The 21,849-nt window shown below is 39.1% G+C and overlaps 1 long non-coding RNA gene across 1 annotated transcript in view; it reads left to right on the top strand.

Moving 5' to 3' along the window:
• LOC126488565 (uncharacterized) overlaps positions 1 to 21,561 on the top strand; it is a 31,607-nt gene extending 10,046 nt beyond the window's left edge. The window contains exons 2-3 of the long non-coding RNA XR_007588740.1: positions 12,838 to 13,027; positions 21,388 to 21,561. This is a non-coding gene — a long non-coding RNA (uncharacterized lncRNA). The remainder of the gene's footprint in view (positions 1 to 12,837; positions 13,028 to 21,387) is intronic.
• Positions 21,562 to 21,849: the final 288 nt, after the last annotated feature.

Genomic DNA, 21,849 nt, shown 5'->3' with positions numbered 1-21,849 from the left:
GCTGGAATTATGATCACAGTATTTTATATAATTGTGTTTGTTTCTATTCTGTTGCTGAGATGAAATACCCTGACCAAAAGCGACTTTTGGAGCAGAGTTTATTTGGCTTATGATTGTGAGGGAGAGTCCATCATGTCAGAGAAGCATCGTAGCAGGTAGCCAGAGCTGGAAGTTAATGGCTGTGTTTTTAATGCGAGATTAGTAGAAGGGCTGGAGAAATGGCTTAGAGTTTAAGAGCCCTTGCTGCTCTTGAAGAGGACCTTGGTTTGATTTCCAGCGCTCACATCAGGTGGCTCACAACCACATGTAACTGTAGTTCTAGTGGGGACGGGATGGTCTTTTTGGCCTCCTTAGGTACCTGCACCCAGGTGATGCACATACAGACAAGCAGGAACACACACATGCACATAAAAAGATACATTGACAATTTAAGCGTGCCATGTATTCACAGGCTGTTTGGATTGAAGCACTGCTCTGATGCTACAAGTTTGATGACCTCCACACTATATAACAGTTAATAGACATTGCTACCCTTTCCTGCTCTTGGGTTTTCGTCTTGGTTTGGCTTGTGCTTGTTTATCATCTTTTTGGCATCTTGTCTTCAAAACATTAAATGTAGATTGCCTAGAGACATGGGGATTAGAGGTGTCTAGGCCAACATTACTGTTGCCTTTAACCTGTTCCTGTGATGGTTTGTTTGTAGTTCCAGTCTCTGGGCGATGTGGTGTGTCCAGATTGGTGTTAGACATCACTCTTTTGTCTCAATGAGAATGTTTCAAATGATAATTAAAGTGGATGTACTGGTAGAGGAGATTGCCATCTTTGATCTAGGGTGCTTCATTCTATTGCTTCAAGGTTGTAAGAAAAAAATATTGTCCCCAAGTAAGAGAGAATGTCCTAGACATGATGGCCTTTGAATGACAACATCAGTGTCTGCCTGACTTTCAGCTCAGGCTGAAACACTAGTTCTCTAGCTCAGTAGCGGGACCTGCAGATCTTAAAATGCATGCAACTTGCCAGTTTTTTATAATTGCATATATTGATTCCAAATAATAAATCATGTGTATTCATACTCACTGAAACACAAGCACATACACAGACACACCCACTACAAACAGACCTCTGTAATGACTTGGATATATGTACATGGACAGAAACACATATACACTGACATGTGCAAGGACATACACATGTACACAGATACACAGAGATACACACACACATTACTAGTTCTGTTTTCCTGGACAACTGTGATAAGCATATTTTCTGTCATTGTGGAGATATGGCTCATTTGATGAGATGGAAATTCAGGTCATGAAGAGATTGTATCTCTTGGAAGGTGGCTTTAGAGAGGCAAGAGGCAGTGGCCAGCCTAATGACCTTCAGTTATGGCTGTTCCACCCCAACACAGATGAATCGTGTTGCAAATTAGTATTACTTATGTTTTGTAACCTCGGGTAGAAATATTTATCTCCACCAGTCACGTCCATTTCTGAACAAATACAAGCCATGAGTACCTGCTCCATTACAGCCCAGTTTATAGATAGATTTTTCGACAGTATTGTAGCACATTTACAGTGCACTTCTGCTGTACCCCTAGCAAACAGCGTTACCCAACAATCTCATTTTCTCCACTTCCGGATCAGACACAGGGATTCCCTTCCAGAAATCCAGACACCTCGTTCAGAGGAAGCAAGTCACCATCCTTATACCTGTCACGTGTGAAGTCCATATGTATGGCCATAACATTCCCCAAAGCTTTATGTCAAGATGCAAAGTTTAACTGAGGTTACGACATTCTTTAATTATCAAGGGGTAAACACTTTGAAAACTCGAACAGAAAAAAACGAGTCCTCTTTTTACTATTCTTTGGGATTAGCTCTGAAAATCTAATCCATCTCTGTTCCTTTCTAGGTTCAGAATGTTCTTAATGTAAGGTATGTTTTTAAATTAAACTTTTTTGAGAATAAATCATTTAATTTGTGGTTATCTTATTATTAAAACACAAACAGATAAAGTGAAAAAACCTTGCTCAGGGTTATCACTTAGTATTCTGGCATTTCAGCCTCTTCAGGTTTGGAGGTGATTAACAGGTGCTCCTCAGACCCCCATATCTCTCTTCTACGAGCAAAGCCAAAGGAAAGATGTTCCTTTGGACAGTTTGGCCCTTCCTCTAATATTTCCTATTTGGAAGTTTTCTCTGAATGTCTTCTGCTGTGTGCTTTTCATTACTATCCCTGGTACTTCTTGATTGTATTTACTTGAGTTCTGGAGGCAGGTGCATTGTCATTTTGTCTTTGGTGTCATGAGTACTGGACTGACTTCTGTGGGACCCTGAGCACTCACCACAGGTGCAGTTCAGACTGACTCACAGGAAACTGACTTTTTCTCAAATGCGTTTACTCTTTCCCTTAGTGAATTTTATCATCGTAGTTAAACGTGTGAATATAAATTTATTATAGTATTATCTCAGACAATAAAGGAGTTCTTGTCCTCCTCGCCTCTTAAAAACAAAGTAAAAAAGAGAGCCAAGCTGGAATGAAGGAAGAGAGAAAAGGAAAGGGAGGGAGGAAGGAAGGAGAGAAAAGGGAGCGAAGTAGACAGGCACTGTTTCTTCTTATTAGAAGAAAGAAAGAAACAAATAAATAAATAAAGACAATTCACTTCTAATCACTTCATATTTGTGTTGTGTGAAAACAAGCAAACAAACATGTCTTAACCAATTATACCTAGCCATGAGTTGAATCCTTCTATGCATTTGTTTAAAGGCAAGATCAACCCAGGCTGGTCTCACGCTGCTAATTCTCATGCTTCTACTTCCCAATATTAGAGCTAGATATATGCCGCACGCTATGCCCAGCTTAACTTGCTTAGTCAATGTGTGATACCACATAAACTCTTTGAAGTCATTTTTCCCTGTGACCCTGTGAGTCCTGGTTGGCAGGAATCTCAGCCGTGCCCTTATATGTCCAGCGTGGTCCAATGGAGCTAGGAGAGTGAGGAAAGGAACAAACCATGTCCAAGAGCAAGTACAGCAGGAGGGAGCCAGAGAAAGAAGGCTACTGGTTTTGGCCTTTGCTTTGAAGGATGGCAGTATCTTTGCTGCAGGTTTTGCTGTGATGATATTTAGTACAAAAATCGAGTGTCAGACTTCAGACAGAACACTAAATATTTTATGTCTTATTTTATGTGACCCTTGAGACATGTCTATCAAAGTGGTATATTTCTTAAGCTCTATAGATCTCAAGAAAGTGTTTTGTAGATAATTTTAGCAAAGAAGCTAGAGGTCATACCTCAATTTGTGTCTTTCCAAATCTGGCCTTCTCTTCATGATGTCAAGGGCCATGGTCATTATGACCATTGCAAAGTATGGCCTCTACTTCTTGGCGGCCTTGGCAGTGATTGTGGCCTGCAAGATTTCTTTGCAATGGTTGTGGAGGCCAGTGGTCACTGCGGTTTCTTCAAAAGTCCACTGACACTCCCCCGTTTCCTGTATAGTTCTCTCATTTTCAGATCAGAGTGTTACTCTTTGCAGTATTCTGCCTTAGTCTACTATTTGGTACAGCAAATACCAAATGAATTCATTTTAAAAATCTTTATTCCGGATGAGTTGTGTTAACCAGCAGTGCAGAAGGGCTCCACATTTCTGATAATGGAAATGTCAAGAAGTTTTATTATGATTTGATAAACTCATCCTCTTTGTCATTTATAAGGCCCGTTACCCTAAAGGGAACTGGTTCAATGTCTTCACGAGTGAGAGTTTCAGGAAACATGAGAGAGAAAATGTCGTGTGTACTGTTATTTCTCTTATCAATAAAGATGCAAAGTTAATAACTGATGCTGTCTTCCACTAAGAGACTTAGATGCCTGCCCATGTCTCTTGCCCTGTGCCATAGTACCCACCTTGATTCAGAAACCTCAAATCATGACTCTTCTACTGTGTAACAGCACCCATCTTGATTCAGAAACCCAGAGGTTCTGTGGTTCACTTACTCATCCACCGAACAATTTAGCAAGCTCATATCTGATACCGTGATAAAGATACATGAAAGCACACACATTTATACCTACTTTACCTTGTAGTTTTGGTTGTGAGCTTTGGCCTTTAATGGGTGAGCTGTCTCTGCATTTCTCATCCCTGCTTCCTCAAACTTACAATTTAGTAGGTGAGATAGATGGAGAAGTAAACTGTGATGCTGTTTGGAAAAGAAAACCTTAAGTTCTTAGAAGACATGTGAGCAACCTCTGCTCCAGAGTTCAGAGAAATCTGACAGGTAGGGATCTAGAGGCTTCTAGATGAACAAACATCTTGAACAGGAAAGCAAAGTAGGAAATATTTTTCTTGCTAGCTAGCATCAGTGACGACCAGGAGCTGTGAAGGGTTGGGGTGTTTAGGATTTTGTGACAGTATCATGTCTAGTACACTATGATTAACATGAACATAATATGCTTTAAATTTTATAATCAAGTTATCTGTTCATTGATACCTTTCCTCAGTTTAAGTTCAGTTTCCTTACAGTCGTGTGTGTATGTGTGTGTGTATATATATATGTATATATACATATATATATAAAATATCTTGAACTGTGACTTTTGAAATAAATTTAACCATTTGACAAGAGCATTGCTTTTCAGTGGGATGACTCAACGGAGAAAAATACCAGAGCGCAATAACTTAAAGGTGACTCCCAGTGGCTTTGTGTGTCTAGGTGTATGCTTTTCAATCTGTTCCATAAAGCATTTCTTCTCATTTTGAGTCATATTTGGAAATATTGAAAGCCATTGTGGTGGAAATATTCTACGCTGTTCATTGAAGTCATATTGCATGAGTTATGATTAAACCTTGGGTGCAAATCAACTTTGTCTTTAGATGAAGTGACAGGTGACACAGGCTGACCTCATTTCTAAGTCTGGCACACCAGCCAGCATCTGTTTTCGTGAATGCTGTTTGTATTTTACCAGATGAAATGGTTTTCATCATGGGGCAAAACCATCATGTGTAACGTTATTTTAAAATGAGCTTTCTACTCTGAGTTTCAACTTACAAAATTAGAGAAAAATCCATAAAATATAACCAAAGAATTTTACGATTCCTACGTTATTGCTGCCTGACATTCATTTACCCAGTGATTGTCCATGCTGTGTCAGCTGCATGCCTCATGGCGGTCACTGTGCTGGGATCAGTGGCACAAAAGAGGCGCAGCATGGCCATAAAATATTTAGTATAAAATTTTATTAAAGTTGAGATGCTCGGAATTAGGATTACAGGTTTTTTCAAAATAGATTTACAAACAAACTATAGAAATGTATAGCAAAGGAAAATGTTTACTTACTTGGATCCAGCTTAAGTAGGAAAGTTACACCTCAGGCCGCAGGGCACAGAATACGTAAACCACTTAGGATGAACAGCTTGTTCTGAAGGAGATTTTAGTTTCTTCCCACAGGTTTCAGATGTTTGGAAGAATTGTACAGTACGAAAAATGTGTTTACATGGCCTGTACATGTCACAGTCTCATGCTGTCCAGAATGTGAATCAGATGCATTTTAAACAGAGCAGACTTAGAGTTTTCACATGGAATTTCTCTTATTCATTCTTTCTAGTTGTTTTTTTTTTTTTTTAATTCTTTTTCTTTTCTTTTCTTTTTTTTTTTTTTTGAATGTGGTGAAATTTAGCAGGAGTTATTGTTTGGGTTTTCAGAAGCCAGCTCCTCCTATTCCTGACATGATTTGTAGTTATTGTTTGTAAAATCCAGTTCCTTTGTCTCACAATATAAAAAACACACATATCTGCATGAGAACTGTAGTTGAGAGACTAGCAAGGGCTGCCAGGCAGGGAGATAAGCATATTTCATCTTTCCGACGTGCTTTACTACAACACCGTTAGATGGCTTACTTCAGAAGTGTCTCCACTTACCTCATGGCGTCATGGTCCGTGGTAGCCGTCACACGATTTCATACTGTGACTGCTCTGCCCACCTGCTCCCATGCCAGCCATTTAACTGTTGCATCAGAGTTATTTAGACACGTGCATATTTCTTTTTCTTTTTTTTAGTTGATTCCTTCCCAGACCTGTGTGTGTGTGTGTGTGTGTGTGTGTGTGTGTGTGTGATATTCCTGTACACCTAGATACAGGTACCAGTGCAGACCAGATACCCAGGAGCTCCATAAGTATTATTTTCATTAGCAAGAGTCAGAGAGAAAAGAGGAAGGTAGCATACAGGTAAGGGGGAAAACAAGGTATTTTATTGATTATTTGAAAGCCCTCTCCCTCCTTCTTTTAAGAAATGAATTGTTCATGTTAGGGATGAGGGTAAAAGTTCAGAAAACCAGGACTCTTTCCTTAGGCAAGACGTTAACTGTGATGAATTAAGACAAAACTGAAGCTGTGAATTCTGCAGACCTTGCTTAGCTGTTCTCAATGGGGTAAAATCTCAAGGTCATAATTAGATATTTTTAATCTCTGTAAGTGAGACACTTGCTTCCTTCCCCTTCCTGTCAGGTAGGTTAAGGTGCCATCATTGGAGTCTGATTTCATATAGTAATGAAAGTTATCTGTGGAAAATTTCCTAGGGCAAGATTCAAATACATACAGAAAAATACTGATTTTGAGAAACACAAAAATCCAATGGAAATTCTTGTATAAACAATGTAGCATTTTTTTCTAGTTTCATTCTATTGCTGTGATAAAAAAACATGACCAAAAGCAGCTTAGGGGAAGGAAAGGGTTTATCTGGCTTACAATCCTAGGTTACATTCCATCTTTGAGGGGTCACCAAGGCCAGTAATTCTAGTAACTGTCCCCATGGCATCTACAGACAAGAACAGAAGAAACAAATAAATGTACATGTTCTTGCTTCTTATACTCAGCTGAATTTCTCAACTTTTACACTGCCAGCACTACCTGCTTAGGGAATGGTGATGCCCACATGGGCCAAGTCTTCCAATATTAACAATCAGTACACTAACCCACAGACATCCCACAGGTCAGTCTGGTCTAGACGGTTCCTCAGCTGACGCTCTCTTCTTATAAGGTCCTTGGTTGTTGCAAGCTGACAAAAGTGTTGGTTATTGAAAACCAGGGAGCCTGCATGGGACCGACCTGAACCCTCTGCTTATATGTGACAGATGTGTAGGTTGCTCTGTTTGTGGCACTCCTAACAATGGCAGCAGGGGCTGTCCCTAATGCTTTGGCTGGCTTTTGGGAACCTATTCCACATACCAGATTGCCTTACTCAGCCTGAATATGAGAAGGACTTTTTGTTTTACTGCAATTTGATATGCCATGCTTTGTTGACACTCATGGGAGCTCTGCCCTTTCTGAACAGAAACAGAGGAGGAGTGGATTGAGTGGGGGGAAGGTAGGGAAGGGGCAGAAAGGGAATGCAAAGAGAGGAGGGAGGGGAATCTGTAGCTGGGCTGTAAAATAAATAAATAAGTTATTTCTTTGAGAAAACCAAAAAGATTGAAAACCCTTATCCAAATCAATTAAAAAGTAGAGAGAGAATATCCAATTAACAAAATCAGAATGAAAAGGGGGGCATGATAATAGACACTGAGGAAATCAAAAGAGTCATAGGTCATATTAAAAAGCTGTACTCCTTCATATTAGAACATCTAAAAGAAATGGACAATTTTCTCGATGATAATTACCATTTACCAAAGGTAAATCAACATTAGTTAAGCAATTTAAATAGACCTATAATACCTAGTGAAAAGGAAGCAGCAATTAGAAGTCTTACAACAGCAACTACAACAAAAAGCAATCCCAGGGCCAGATGGTTTTAGTGCAGAATTCTATCAGACTTTTAAAGAAGAATTAATGATAATACCTCTCAAATTAGAATACCTCACAAAAAGAAACATTGCCCAGTTAATTTTATGAGGCCACAGTTACCCTAATGCTCAAAACACATAAAGGTCCAACAAAGAGAATTACAGAACAATTTTCCTTACGAACATAGATCTAAAAATAATAAAATACTTGCATACCAAACCCAAGAACACATCAAAAAGATCATCCACCATGATCAAGTAGGCTTCATCCAAGAGATGTAGGTAGGGATGGTTCACTATACATAAATCACCATGTAGTCCACCGTATAAGCAAACTGAAAGACAGAAACCACATGATCATCTCATTAAATGCAGAAAATACCTTTGACAAAATCTAACACTGCTTGATATAAAAGCCCTGGAGCAATTAGTGATACAAGGGACACACCTCATCATAAAAAAGACAGTTTATAGCAAGCCCATAACTAACATAACTTAAATGGAGAGAAACTCAAAGCAATTTCATTAAAAGCAGAAACAGGATGACAATGTTGTCCACTCTTTCCATATTTATTCAGTATAGTACTTGGAATCTTAGCTAGAGCAGCTAAGACAACTGAAGTATATCAAGTGGAGACAAATGGAAAGAAAGATGTCAAAGAATCTTTAGTTGTAGATGACATGATAGTATACTTAAGTGACCCTAAAAATTCCACCAGGAAACTCCTGCAGCTGAAAAATACTTTTAGCGAAGTAGCTGTATAAGAAGTTAGCTCACAAAAATCAGTGGCCCTTCCATATTCAAATGACAAGTGGACTGAGAAAGAAATCAGGGATACAACACCCTTCACAATAGCCACAAATAGTTTCAAATATCAAGGGCAACGTTAACAAAGCAAGTAAAAAAGACTTATATGATAAAAATTTTAAGATATTGAATAAAGAAATCGTCAAGGATATCAGAAGATAGATCTCCCATGCTCATGGATTGGTAGGATTATCATAGTAAAAAATGGCTATCCTACCAAGGCAGTTTACAAAGTCAGTGAAATCCATTAAAATCTTAATACGCTCTTCACAGATCTTGAAAGGACAATTTTCAGCTTCATATGGAAACAGAAAACACCCAGGATAGCTAAACAATCTAGAATAATAAAAGAACTGCTTTAAAAGCAGTATCACCATCCATAAGCTATAGTACAGAGCTGTAGTAAACTTGGCATGGCATTAACATAAAAACAGACACATTGATCATTGGAATTGTATTGAAGATCCAAACATGAATCCATACACCTATGGACACCTGTTTTTTTTTTTTTTTTTTTTTTTATGAAGAAGCCAGCAATAATCATAGGAAGAAAGGATAATAGCTTCAACAAGTGGTGCTACCAAACTGGGTATCGTCAGTAGAAGAATCTAAATAGGTCTATACTCATCACCCTAAGAATTCAACCCTAAATGGACCAAAGACCTCAACATAAATCCAGACACACTGAATCTGATAGAAGAGAAAATGGAGAATAACTTTGAACTCATTGGCTCAGGAAAAGACTGAACAGAACACTGTTAGCACAGCCACTAAGATCAGTAATTAAAAATGGGACCTCATGAAACTGAAAAGCTTCCATAGGCAAAGGACACTGTCATTTACACAAAGCAGCAGCCTACAGAATAAGAAAAGTTTTTTTTTTAACCAATGACATATCTAATAGAGGGCTATTATATCAAAATATATATCCAAGATATATAAACTCAAAATATCAAAAATATAAACTCAAAAACTAGATTTCAAGATAACAAATAACCAATTAAAGTAGCCCACAGATGTAAATAGAGAATTTTCAAAAGAGAAAAAAGTAATTAAAGAAATATTCAATATCCTTATTCATCAGGGAAATGCAAATCAAGACTTTTGAGATTTCATTTTACACCTATCAGAATGGCTAAGTTCCATAAAAGAAATGACAGATCATGCTGGCGAGAATGTGGAGCACTCATTCATTGCTGATGGGAGTGCCAGCTTCTGCAGCCACTATGGAAATCAGCATGGCAGTTCTGTAGGAAGAAAGGAATCTATCTACCTCAAGACCCAGCTACCACTCTTGGGCATATATACCCAAAGGATGCTTTGTCCTACCACAGAGACACTTGCTCAACCATGTGCATTGTTGCTGTATTCATGATAACCAGAAATGGGAAGCAATCTAGATTTCTGTGAACAGAAGAGTGGATAAAGAAAATGTGATATACTTACAAAATGGAATATTATTCAGCCATTCAAAAATGAGATCCTGAAATTGACATGAAAATGGATGGAACTAGAAAAAGTCATTCTGAGGAAGGTGATCCAGAGCAAGAAAGACAAATATAGTGTATATTCGCTTACATGTGAATATTAACTGTTAAGGATATGATAGCCAAGCTATATAACCAAGTCTGTGGAAGCACAGAGGTTGGATATACAGTAAGGGTCTTGGGCAAGGGCTGATAGATCTCATTAGGAAAGGGAAATAAAGTAGTTATCGATGGATGGAGGTGGGAGATAGGGATGGAAAGGTGGAGGGAAGAGGACAAGGGAGGGAATATGGGAAGAGACAGAATTAAGGACCATGGGGGGGTATGTGGAAACCTAATGCAGTAGAGCTTCCTCAAGTATACAATGATTATCTAAATGAAATCCCCAAATAATGGAGAAGCAGCCCCAACTTGTCATCACTTTTCACCAGATGAAGATTCCAGTACTGGAATTGGTTACATCTAATTGAGCTGTTGGTCAAAGGGGTCTATTGCCAAGACTATAGGTTGTTTTCCACAAATCGATGGCAAGGCTCTATTGCTTCAGACATGCCTACTCCTTGAACATGGAGAAGTTGAACTGGTGTCATGTTGGCTTCCCCCCCCCCCCCACATTTATTTTAACATGCTTCTCTTCTTACCATTGCATCTGTGTTATGACTTCCAGTTTAGTATTTTATGGGATTCCTGAGTGCAAATGAGTGGGTTTCTAATTCCTGCACCGCCTTCTTGAGCTCTTCTGTTTGTTTCTTTTTTCTTTATTACGATGTATTAGTTTTTATTTTATTTTATTTTATTTTACTGTTATCCCCTAGAAGCCTATTTGTTTTGTAATGAGAGACAGAAAGAGAGTGGATCTAAATTGGAGGGGAAATAGGGAGGAACTGGGAGGAGTAGACACAGGGAAAACTGTAATGAAGATATATGAGAAGAAAAGAAAATCTGTTTTCAATAAAAGGAAAAACAACAACAGCAACTAACCACCACAGTGCCTCTTCAGAAACCCAGTGCTGTATTGCTCTTGTCACCAAGAGTATTTACCACAGCTGTGAGGCTTTGAGGAAGCAAATGCAAGTTCCCTGGTCCTTCTGACATTTTCCTCCTGGTTCTGAGCTGAAGGGCAGAGACTGACATGATTCCTGATTTAAAACTTAAAATATCTATGGGAAGCATAGAGTATGTGTGATTAAATTAATTCAGTACCCTTGAAGGTCTTATTTTCTTATACACGTTTAGAATTATCCCCGGATCAGCAAAAACATCTCAGAACTTGCTATTTTTTAACTGAAGTAATGAATAATGAGACAAGATTGTTTTATCTAAAGTAAAAGCATTTGAATGTCCAGGGTGGTAAACTTTTGAACTCTGGTGTTAACTGTTGAAAACATGTGCATTAACATATATTGGATGATGTTTTGGTCATAAAAATTATCACCAAAGGATATAAGCTTTTTATGTAAAGGATCAGAAATTTGAAATGCCTTGTGGGGGTTTTATGAAAACTCAAACCGCGTCAAACTGAGAAATGGTATCACTCATGTTTGTGCACTCCGGTTGACCAAGTTTCGTCTGCTTGGTTTTTGTTTTGTTTTTTTATGTATGTCATTTTTAAATGTTGTCTGTTCTCAACGCGAGGAACCATCCATCCTATGTTCTTCTGGGGTGCTAGGGAGGGCCATGCAGCCAACAGTTGCAGTAGCAAATCTAACTGAAATGAAAACCTCCACTATCCTAAGCCTTTCTGTTACTGTCTTTTCTCTTTTTCCTATTTGTGTTGCCACTGCAAGCCAATAGCTGGTGCCATTTTCAGCTATTAGAACTGTTAGAACAAGTCACCTTTCCACATGGAAGCAATAGAGGTGCCGGCCAGAGTTGTCTGCATTATTTTGCTGTTGTACGTTGACGGGTAGTTGGTGTTTTGTTTTCTGGGAAGGCATGTGAGCGTGCCTCACTCTATTTTAACCTGGTACCTGGGGATCGGAGAACTTGTGAGCTGCAGCCGTGTACTCTGGATGGAGAAGTACATGGCCAAATTAATGGAGAACACAAGGTGATTCCTTGCAGCAGACACTGTGGGAAGTGGAAACCGGACACTGAGCTAGAGGCCACTGCCCTTCAGAGGTGATTGAGACAGCCCAGCATCTCTCTACTTCATATAAAGCTTTTCATCTTAAAGTTCATGTCCTAATACACGACAGTTGAGTTAAATTGTCTGTGATATTCAACACAACACTGAACTGTGTATGCCTGAGAGAAGGAAGAGCAGACTCACATTTCCTTTCTAAAGTGGAAACAGCCCTGAGTGCAGACCATTCTAAAATCTGATATTTACACAGAATTGTAAGACATCAAATTCTTTTATTTGGAACGAACACTGGCCCGAGTTACTAGAAAGCTCATACCACTGAGTGTGCACACTCACAGGCCAGAAAAGAAAAACTTTCCAACACCCAATTTTAACATTGTGCTAAAGTCATTTACTGTTAAAACTCTGAAGTTAAATATGATCCCTTCCCCTCTCCCCACCCCTTCTCTCTTAGGTTAGTGTTTGGGGGACAGGCAAGGGGCTGGGGATTGGTCCCAACTTGGAATTGCTGCCAAGGGCTCGTAATACAATCTCTCCCATTTGAAGGGTAAATCAGTGTCAACTGCGTTTGCTGTCCAGCAGAAAAAAAAGTAAGCATTTTACTTCCGCTCGGTCCGTGTGGACTGATGAAATGTAGGAAATCTGTTTCTGGCGAGTGGGATTAAAATCATTTTCCCAAACAGCACCAAGAGGAGCCATCACAGAAGTATGAAGAGGGGCGGCGCGGACACAGCTGCCGCCAAGGTGCTGCTGTGCTGCAGGAAGCCAGAGGCCACAGGACCTGTGTCTGGAGAAGTCACAGGGGCGCAGCCGGGAGCGCCTGCGCTGCTGAGCTGCTGCTGCTGAGCTGCAGGGAGCAGTGGGCTCGACTTGGTGAGCACGCAGGGGTGTGTGTGTGTGGGGGGCAACCAGGAGGGGCCCCAGCTGAGCTACTGCAGGAGGGCGCGGGGGGGAGGGGCCTGGAAGCAGCCCGAGGGTGAGTGCTGCTCATAGCCGCTCATTGCAGTGTGTGGGATCTCCTGATGCCCTGGAAACAGCTTCCATCCCACTATCGCTATTGTTGAGCAGCGCCAGAAGCCCTCTGGGACAGCGCAGCCAACCAGGGGCGGAAGTGAGAAAGTCTCAGCGCGAGGACATAAATGTACACATGCGTGATGCTCAAGCAAGCCTGTAATGCCCTTCTCTGTGGTTATGGGGGGGGGGGAGCGAAGGGACTTGGGTTGCTTGTCTGTCTTAGTTGCACTTGCTGAGGGTTTGAGGTTTGATTTAATGGGAGCGAAGAAGAAGAAGAGGTTGTGATGTAATTTGGGGTGACTTTGTGAACGAGTTGGGTTGAATTGAACCTTCTTACAAGTATGAACAAATGCTAATTTATCCATACATTTATATTTCGATGTGATATTTCATTTTAGCCCAGCCCGAGATGACTGAAATCTGAACCTATTTAGGGAACAAAGGAGCCAAGGTTTCTTTGGAGGTGTTAATTAGCCCTGGCAAAATTAAGTTTTATCAACTCTGTAACTGATTGATTGGCCCAGACATTTCGAGTTCCTAATGTGCGAGCAAGCTCAGTTCCTAGCATTCTGTTTTCTGTATTCCAATACACATGAAGGTGGGGTCGATTTTTCTTCCAGTTTACTATTTTTTTAATCATAGTCTTTGATTTTTCTATCTTCTTTATCTTCAATTTTTTTTTAAATTAACTTTCCACCTACTATCCCAAACCTCTCCAACAAAGCTTGACGAGTTGTGCACACGAGATGTTATGCAGAGGAAATAAGACCTACATGTTCAGAGGGACACCCATCTGGCCTTTCGGTGTTAAATAAAGGCTCAGACAAGTTGGGAGTATCCGCCAGGCACAGGAAGTCCTCCTTCCCTTTCCACCTGTCCCAAGAGACTCTGAGAGGCAGGGCTGAGAACAAACCCTGTGCTCATTGCTGCTTCCCCCTACCTCTTAGTCTTTGCTCATAACTACAGCTCACATCTGATTTGCCTGGCTTGTCTTTGGCATAGATCAATGAGCCCTTCTTCAAGGAATGCCCTACTCTAGCTGTGGAGAGTGTGGTGGTGGTCCTTTCCAATATGGGTGTTCAGGTTCTGACTGCTTAAGAGAAGGTAAGAGCCAGAGGAACTAAGACTGAGGTGCTTTGCCTTGACCATGCCCAGCGGAGCCTGTGCTGAGAGCTGTCTGAGAAGTTTCTAACCAGGAAAGGTAGTTTGGGTTTTGACCCTGTGCATCTGAGCTGTAGGTGTATCTCTTCACTTTTTTTATCGATAAGTATCGAACTCTGTGCTGTGGATTGTGGTTTGCTGGGACATAAATTCATATGGCAGAATTCACAAGAGCCGAAGGACTTGTGATGCCTATCGAGTTTTCTAGCATCCTGGTGCCAAGCCTTAGTTAAACTTAGAGCTTGAAGGTGTGGTAAAACCTCAGGACTTCATTTAACCTGCAGCCACATGCCGTTTAGAACTTGGAGACTGGAGGTCAGCAGTGCAGGTCCGGGGAGCTCTGAAGACCTACGCTGCTTAAAACAACTGCTGTGTTTCTAACAACATATTTCCAGGATTTTTTTTTTTAGTTTCTGCAGAAATTATAACATTGCTTTTGTGGTTTCTTCCGCTTTCTTGAATTGCTACTGAAGTTTTCCTCTCAGTGTTGTTAGACTAGAGGAAAGAACAAGCGAGAAAGTAGAAATAGCTCTTGTAAAGGTGGGTGAAGGTACTTGGAAACTCCGTATATCAAAGTTTTCAGGGGCCATTCGACTGAGATTTTTTGTTGTTTTCTCTTTACATGAAGAATCTATCTATCTATAGTCTATCTATCTATCTTGCACATATATAACATATATTGCACATATATTGCATATATATCTGAATAGAATGCTGAATTCTGATATTTCATTCCTGTATTTGAGTTAAAATATAATTTTTGTTTTATGAACAAAACATAAATGTTCTTATGAATTAAGGCTTACCAAATCAATTTACATAGACTTTTGATATGAGCCATTACAATTTCCAGTTAGTGACTTTAGATGTTTTTCTACTCAAATCGTGTCTCAATTTAATCTGGCAGAATTCTAAAAGTCTGCGGTTCACTGTTTGGGAGAATGGTTTAGTAGGGTTTTGAGACCGGTGACTTAACAAAAAAATCTCAAGTGGCAGAAATAGTTTGTCTTGAGAAAGAGATGTGTGTGTGTGTGTGTGTTTAATCATTTCATCCAAGATAAGTCACCGTGGGGCTGTCAATAAGAAAGAGATGCCCAAAGAGTTAAAAACATAGTCTATGTACAAGGAGGTACAGAGATTTAATGACTGTGTGAATATCCCATTACTTTAGGCAAAATATCTTCCTAGGCTCCCAGTCCCTTAGGAATATATGAGAATTCTCCTGTGCAGATTTTTCAAGGGCCTTTTGAGTCTAGTCTCCAGTTACTTAATTAAAGTTGTTACTTTGCTTAATATTTGCTGAATTTATATTAGATTTAGTCACTTGACAGAGGTTATAGTGTCATTACAAGATCTGAAACTGCATTTATGATTAAATTGTGGACTTTATTTTCTGATTAGCCCTTTTAATGAGGTTTCACATTCATAACTTGGAATAGGAGTACAGACATGTAATCCCAGCACTTGGGAGGTTGATGCAGGAGTACTTAAATTTTAGGCCAAGCTGGTGGACTACATAATGAGTTGGTGTAGACTGGACTATATAGTCAAACCAAATTAAACCACCAACCAATTGCATAACACTAGTATTCTAATGAGAGACAGAAAAGGAGTGGATCTGAACCAGAGGGGAGGTGGGGAGGAACTGGGAGGAGTAGAAGTAAGGGAATTCATAATCAGATTTTATTACATGAGGAAAAAATTCTGTTTTTAATAGAAGGGGAAAATAGTAACAGCAAACATTTTGCATTCTGAACATTGGTTCAGGATCTACATTTTGCAGAGATATTACTGGTTGGTCAAAATAAGTCACATGACAATAAAGTTTTCAGGAAATGGTACAAATCATCTTTGGACTTTCATTCTTTGAGTCCATTTCAAAAATGACATTTTGTCCTGCTAGATTTTGGAAGAGTTTTCGGATTGATGCATTCATTTTGTTTTTCATTTTAAAAGACAGTCTTAATGACCTATAATCTTTGTTTCTGTCTTTAACACATAAAATTTCATGGTTAAAAGAGAGGTCAACATTGCAGAAGTGAGTCAAGTTTGCTTTTAAAGGCAGGACTCTTGATTGCACATTCATTGGGCCTCACTACTTTTGGTGGCCTTTCGTAAAGGAGATGAGAGGGGTGGAGGGAGGGAGAGACAGAAAGGAGATTTGGGTAATATCTGTAACCATCTATTTGTTTCAATGAGCTTTGAATATTGTATTATTAATTACTTATTATTAATAGCTTATGATCCTTAACTATATCAAATTGCAATATTCTTTGTTATCATTATTAACCCTATATACTTATTTTACTGCTTAATAATTGGCATATAAGCTTGGGTACAACTTCCTCAACATAAGGATCTTTAATGACAAGCTGACATTTCCAACTCTTCTATCTTTTCATAATAATGATTGAGAGTTATATGGCAAAATTGCATTTTGTTACAGAAGGTCTTTCCAAAATAAGTCATTGGTTGTTTTATTTCTATATGTGATGGTGATGATTTAGATTGCATATAAAATGCATTGATATTAAAATATTTGCCAAGTAATGTCACAAATGTTGAATCTTCCCAGTTATCTTTGAAATGGTCTTGTCCACAGTACACAGTGAACAACTCAGATAAAAAGAGAAAACTTCTATGGTATGTACAGTTCCTAAATGGTTAAGCTATGGAGCCATTATTTCACCTTAGAATGTTGGATTTCATCTTTTTCATTCTATTCATTTATCAGTCTATTAGTCTTGCTTTTGTGGAATCTCACAAAAGACAAGAGTAGTAAAATCTTTTATTTTTGCTTTTGTTTTTTTCCTTCTTTATAATTCATATTCCATATAATACTGAAGTATGTTTCTTTCTGTCATGCCAGCCTTCTAGAGATGGGAGAAAGCATTTTGCCCACAATCAAAGCAAGCCCCTTGGAGGCATGGACAGCTGCATTCTGAGGCAATGGGCCAGACAGTCTTTAGAAGTGGTGCTTTACTTTCAGGCTTGTGAGCTTCTTCTTCCTTTGGGTTGTCCAAGCCTCAGCACATCCACAACCGCTACACCAGAGTCACCTTTACTACAGAAAGAAAGGGAAAATACACAGTCTTTGAAGGATTTTGCATATGTTTTGCCCTTTAAGATTGATTTTTATGCATTCCAGGTCTTTACAGTTCAGTTACTCATAGAAAGCTTGTAGAAGTTCCAATTTAGTGAATTGTTCACGAGTATCACACATTTGAGGTCTCAGTCTTTCCAATTGATTGTGTTCAATACTTGACAGAGTAGTTGTTTGGCCATTTAGACTATTTGGATTACATAAATTTTGTTGAGAATATCTTTCAGTGTTAAGCTATGAAAACTTTTTCTCCTTATCCTGACTTTTCTGTTCAGTAGTCTGCGAAACTTTAAATGCATTCCAAAGAACTGGAATGATCTTTTCCCTAGTTTTTCTTTAGGATATAATGCAGTTCATCTAGGTACACTCAATATTTATTATAAATTATAAAAGGATCAAATTCCTAAGTTATCTTTTTATTTAACTGTTATGAACTTTTAAACTTTTTAAAGTTGAACTAAATTAGATTTACTAAGTGATTCATATCTTTATTTTTTAATTTTTATCATCTATTAATTATATAGCTACTATGTTTAATATACTTTGATCACCTCAATCTTCCTATTATCATCTCCTTTATCTCCCTTCCATTTGTCCTCTTGTACCTCCAAGTCCCCCTTCTACTGTCATTAACTCTAGTCTTTCCTTTTCCTTCCCTCCTTCCTTTCTTCCTTCCCTCCCCTCCCCCTATGTGCTTTCTTGCATTCATTCATTTCTTCCTTCCAGCTCAGTCATTTCAGTGAGAGTCTACTTCACCATGCAGTGAATTCCTCAGATTCTATATTTTCTTCCTTCTAGCTGGATCCATTTCTTCTTCCTATCCGATTCCAGCAAATTGTTCTTTGTTCTGTGCTGTTCCCCCTCCCCCGACAGAGTCTCTCTGTGTAGCTCTCTGACTGTCCTGGAACTCACTCTTTAGACCAGGCTGGCCTCAAACTCACAGAAATCCACCTGCCTCTGCCTCCTGAGTGCTGGAGTTAAAGGTGTGTGCCATCATCTCCTGGCTCAATTTCAGCCAATTCTAAGGCCTGAATATAGAGACTTTAAGGAAACCCACTGAGTTGTGCTCAATATAGTGATGGTTTTAAGTATAAATAATGGAACAAGAGAAAACAGGTTGCCCATCTTTCTTTTTTTTAGAGAGGACTTAGACAAGTCTTGGCTGTTAAAATATCCTTGTGTCTCTCTGTGTTTATCATAGTTTAAGTCTTTTAACCTTTATAGTATTTGAGTTACCCTTAAGCCTTCTTTCTCTCACATTGGCCTCTGGAAAAAATCTGACCTTATTTTAATTGTCATCTCTACTAAAATTGTGGTTATGTACAAAATATCAAAATAAAACTAGCTTAGTTATCTTTATTCTTTTTAGTGATTCATCAATTCATATTAGGAGATAGTTCGGATTACATTTCTGGTGAAACGCAAGAGCGGTTGCATGGGAAATAAAGGTGCAACTGTCAAGGAAAATAACAACTTCACTGTTGAGAACTGCTGAGGGGAAGGATTGTGTCCCTCTGACTCACTGGAACTGTGACATGCCATTAGGCTCACTGTAAGCGATCCCCTGGTGGATTCTGCGCTGGACAATGAGCTTCAGAACCTGAGGCGTCTTCTTGCCTTTGTAGAGCGACACAGGGCTCTGAAGCTTCAGTGGGAGTCACAGGGCACACAATAGGGCGGAGGTAGAGTTACTGTGAGACTGTATCTCACTTTCAGGGAAGTGGTGGGAGAGATTGTGTCTTGAGAAGGAGGCATTTTGGAGGTAACCCTTTTAAGGTTTCAATTAGTTATTTAGGTGTCTGACTCTTTTGCTTAGATATATGATTGGTTACATGCATGTTGACAGGCTAGCCATCCTGTAAGATCCTGATTAGCTACAGACAGAGGTATTGATTTGCTGTTAATGAGCATAGTTTTAAAAGAATTGGGATTGAAAATATTTCAGGTGTTTTTGATGTTAAAACACAGAAGTTTAGAGAAACTCTGATGGTGGTATTAACCGGGAGAGGGTAAACAACAGCAAAATTCCAACTCTTACTTTAACAAACTTGGAGCCCATGACAAGGTGTAATAAACACAGATTAACTTCCTAATGCTTCATTTCAGATATCTAGGGAATAGCAAAAGAGTAAGTGCAACTGTATCTTTCAGTTGTGTATGAATTATATACTTTATGTATTTACTACCTCTCCCAACAAAATTGTGTTTTCTACGATTTTGGAGATAACCACATTTTGAATTAAATGAATATAACTAGATTATCTATTCAAATGTAAACTTTTAAAAGAAATTAATTTAAATAAATTAGAGTTTGAGAATAACTACAAAGGAGCATTGTGCAAAGTTTGAAAGAGTAAAACCACAAAGGTAGCATGTAACTTGGTCACTTTGAAATTCTCAGATGAAATATCTGGAATGTCATGTGCTAACAGCTTGCCTGTCGCAAATACTCTTGTGTTTATTGTCATTTGATTATACTTCTTTTGCTTATTTTGTGATTATACTGATTTGTAGCTAGAGCTGGTCAGGGTAAAGAAGACTCTCAATGAAATGATTGAGCTGTTGTAAACAAAAAGTGGAATAATTGTATTTCAGATAAAAGATAGCTTCGATTTATTGATTTTACTTAAGTAGAACCAGGTCTTACAAATAGCTCATATAGGGCAGATTTGTAGCTCACTAAGAGAGTGCTTGCCTACCATGTAAGCGGTCCTGAGATTGTTTCCCAGTATTTTATATACAAGTATGGTGGGCAGAGATTTAATCCCAGAACTCAGGAGGAGGGACAGGAGAATCAGAAGATCAAGGTCACCCTCAGTTATATAGATAGCATTTTGAGGCCACCTTGAGTTACTTGTGACTGTATTACCCCAAAAATAGCTCATACAAAGATGATATATTTAACGCCAACTTAAATATATTTGCATAGTTTAAAGTATTTATTTATTTAAGTCCTTTTTCTATGATTCAAATAAAGGTTCTATACTTCGCATACAGTGAAGTGCTCGGGTTATGAAATAATCTCATTTTAGTTATTTGTTTTTATTGCACTGTGCATTATCACAGGATTTCTAACATGCCAAGCAAATTCTCTGCCAGTTTTACTTTAGATGTAAAGCATTGGAGTATTTCTACTCTAAAATGATTACAAACAAAACTCAATTTGCAGAACAAAAATCAGGAAGATTCAGAGCCAGGAGAAAATCATGCTAGAGGGCAAAGGCCACCAGAGGCAGTTGTTATTAGACATTGTCTTCAGCTAGTGTGTTCTGTCCGACCGTCTTCATGGAAAGAGTTCTCCGGGTTTGAAGATCAAGACTTTAGCCCAACTCTACTGTGATGCCATGGAGTTAGATTGCTTGTGCTATGGATCCCCTCTGATTTTGGTCTTTCAGAATTATAGTGGAGAGTCTTTTAAGACCCCTTGTCTCCTACCCAATACTCAGTTCTCTAAATCACGAGTCCTTGGCTGAGTTTGCCACCACCCACAAACTGCATCATGCTTCCTTAATTTTTAGGCATCCCTCTTGCCAACAGTTCCCAAGTGTTTTCTATGGATTGTGGGAATCAAGTGAGTGCTCATGTTCAGCACTCAAATTCTGTAGAAATCTTTGCTTAAAAAAAAAGATCGGACATTAAAACCTCAATGTAACCACATCTTACTGTGTTTGCATAAATGGGATTTCTTGTTCCTGAAGCTGGCCCTTTCCAAATACATTGTTTTCATGAGCTAAGCATTTATTGTTTGACTTTCTCCTTGACCTTTGGTTGTTGCTGTTACCAAGTGGCTGGCTAAAAGTGAGAGAGCCAGACAAATAAAACACATAGTGTCTCTGGGTTTAATAATTAATAACCTGATCTAACCTCACGGAATCCCATGGATGGGCCTTGTCATAGTGGTGGAGTTTTAGAAATTTTACCTGTATGAAAAGCGCGTGCGCTTTTGTCTCCACAGCAGGTGTCAGGAGTGGATAAATGATGTGCACTGCCCTGAGCCCTAAGGTTCGCAGCGGACCTGGCCTGTCTGATATGCATCAGTACAGCCAGTGGCTGGCCAGCAGACATGAAGCTAATTTGCTGCCGATGAAAGAAGACTTGGCCTTGTGGTTGACCAATCTATTAGGTAAGGTTATAAGATATCACTTGGTGAGCAAAGATAACAGAGTCTTGTGTGTTTTACCTCCTCTCATAGTGTCCTTCTCCCCAGCATGTGACAACCCCTGGGGAAGAAAGGCCTTCTTTATTGGGAATTTTCATCTGGGAAACCTGAAGCCTGTGGAAATTTAAATGAATTTCCCAGTGCCTCTCACATTAGCTGTGTTTCATATTCCAACGTCCTGCACTGGAATGTGGAAATCTGCGGTCAGGTTGCTTATACTGTTTCTGTTCTGCTCTGATTTATTTTTGACTCGTCAGT

This window comes from Alexandromys fortis, unplaced genomic scaffold (genome assembly GCF_014885135.2).
Source record: "Alexandromys fortis isolate MF-2015 unplaced genomic scaffold, M_Fortis_MF-2015_v1.1 scaffold_170, whole genome shotgun sequence".
Lineage (NCBI taxonomy): Eukaryota > Metazoa > Chordata > Mammalia > Rodentia > Cricetidae > Alexandromys > Alexandromys fortis.
The sequence above is the reverse complement of the archived record's forward strand: the minus strand, read 5'-3'. Positions and strand labels throughout refer to the sequence as shown.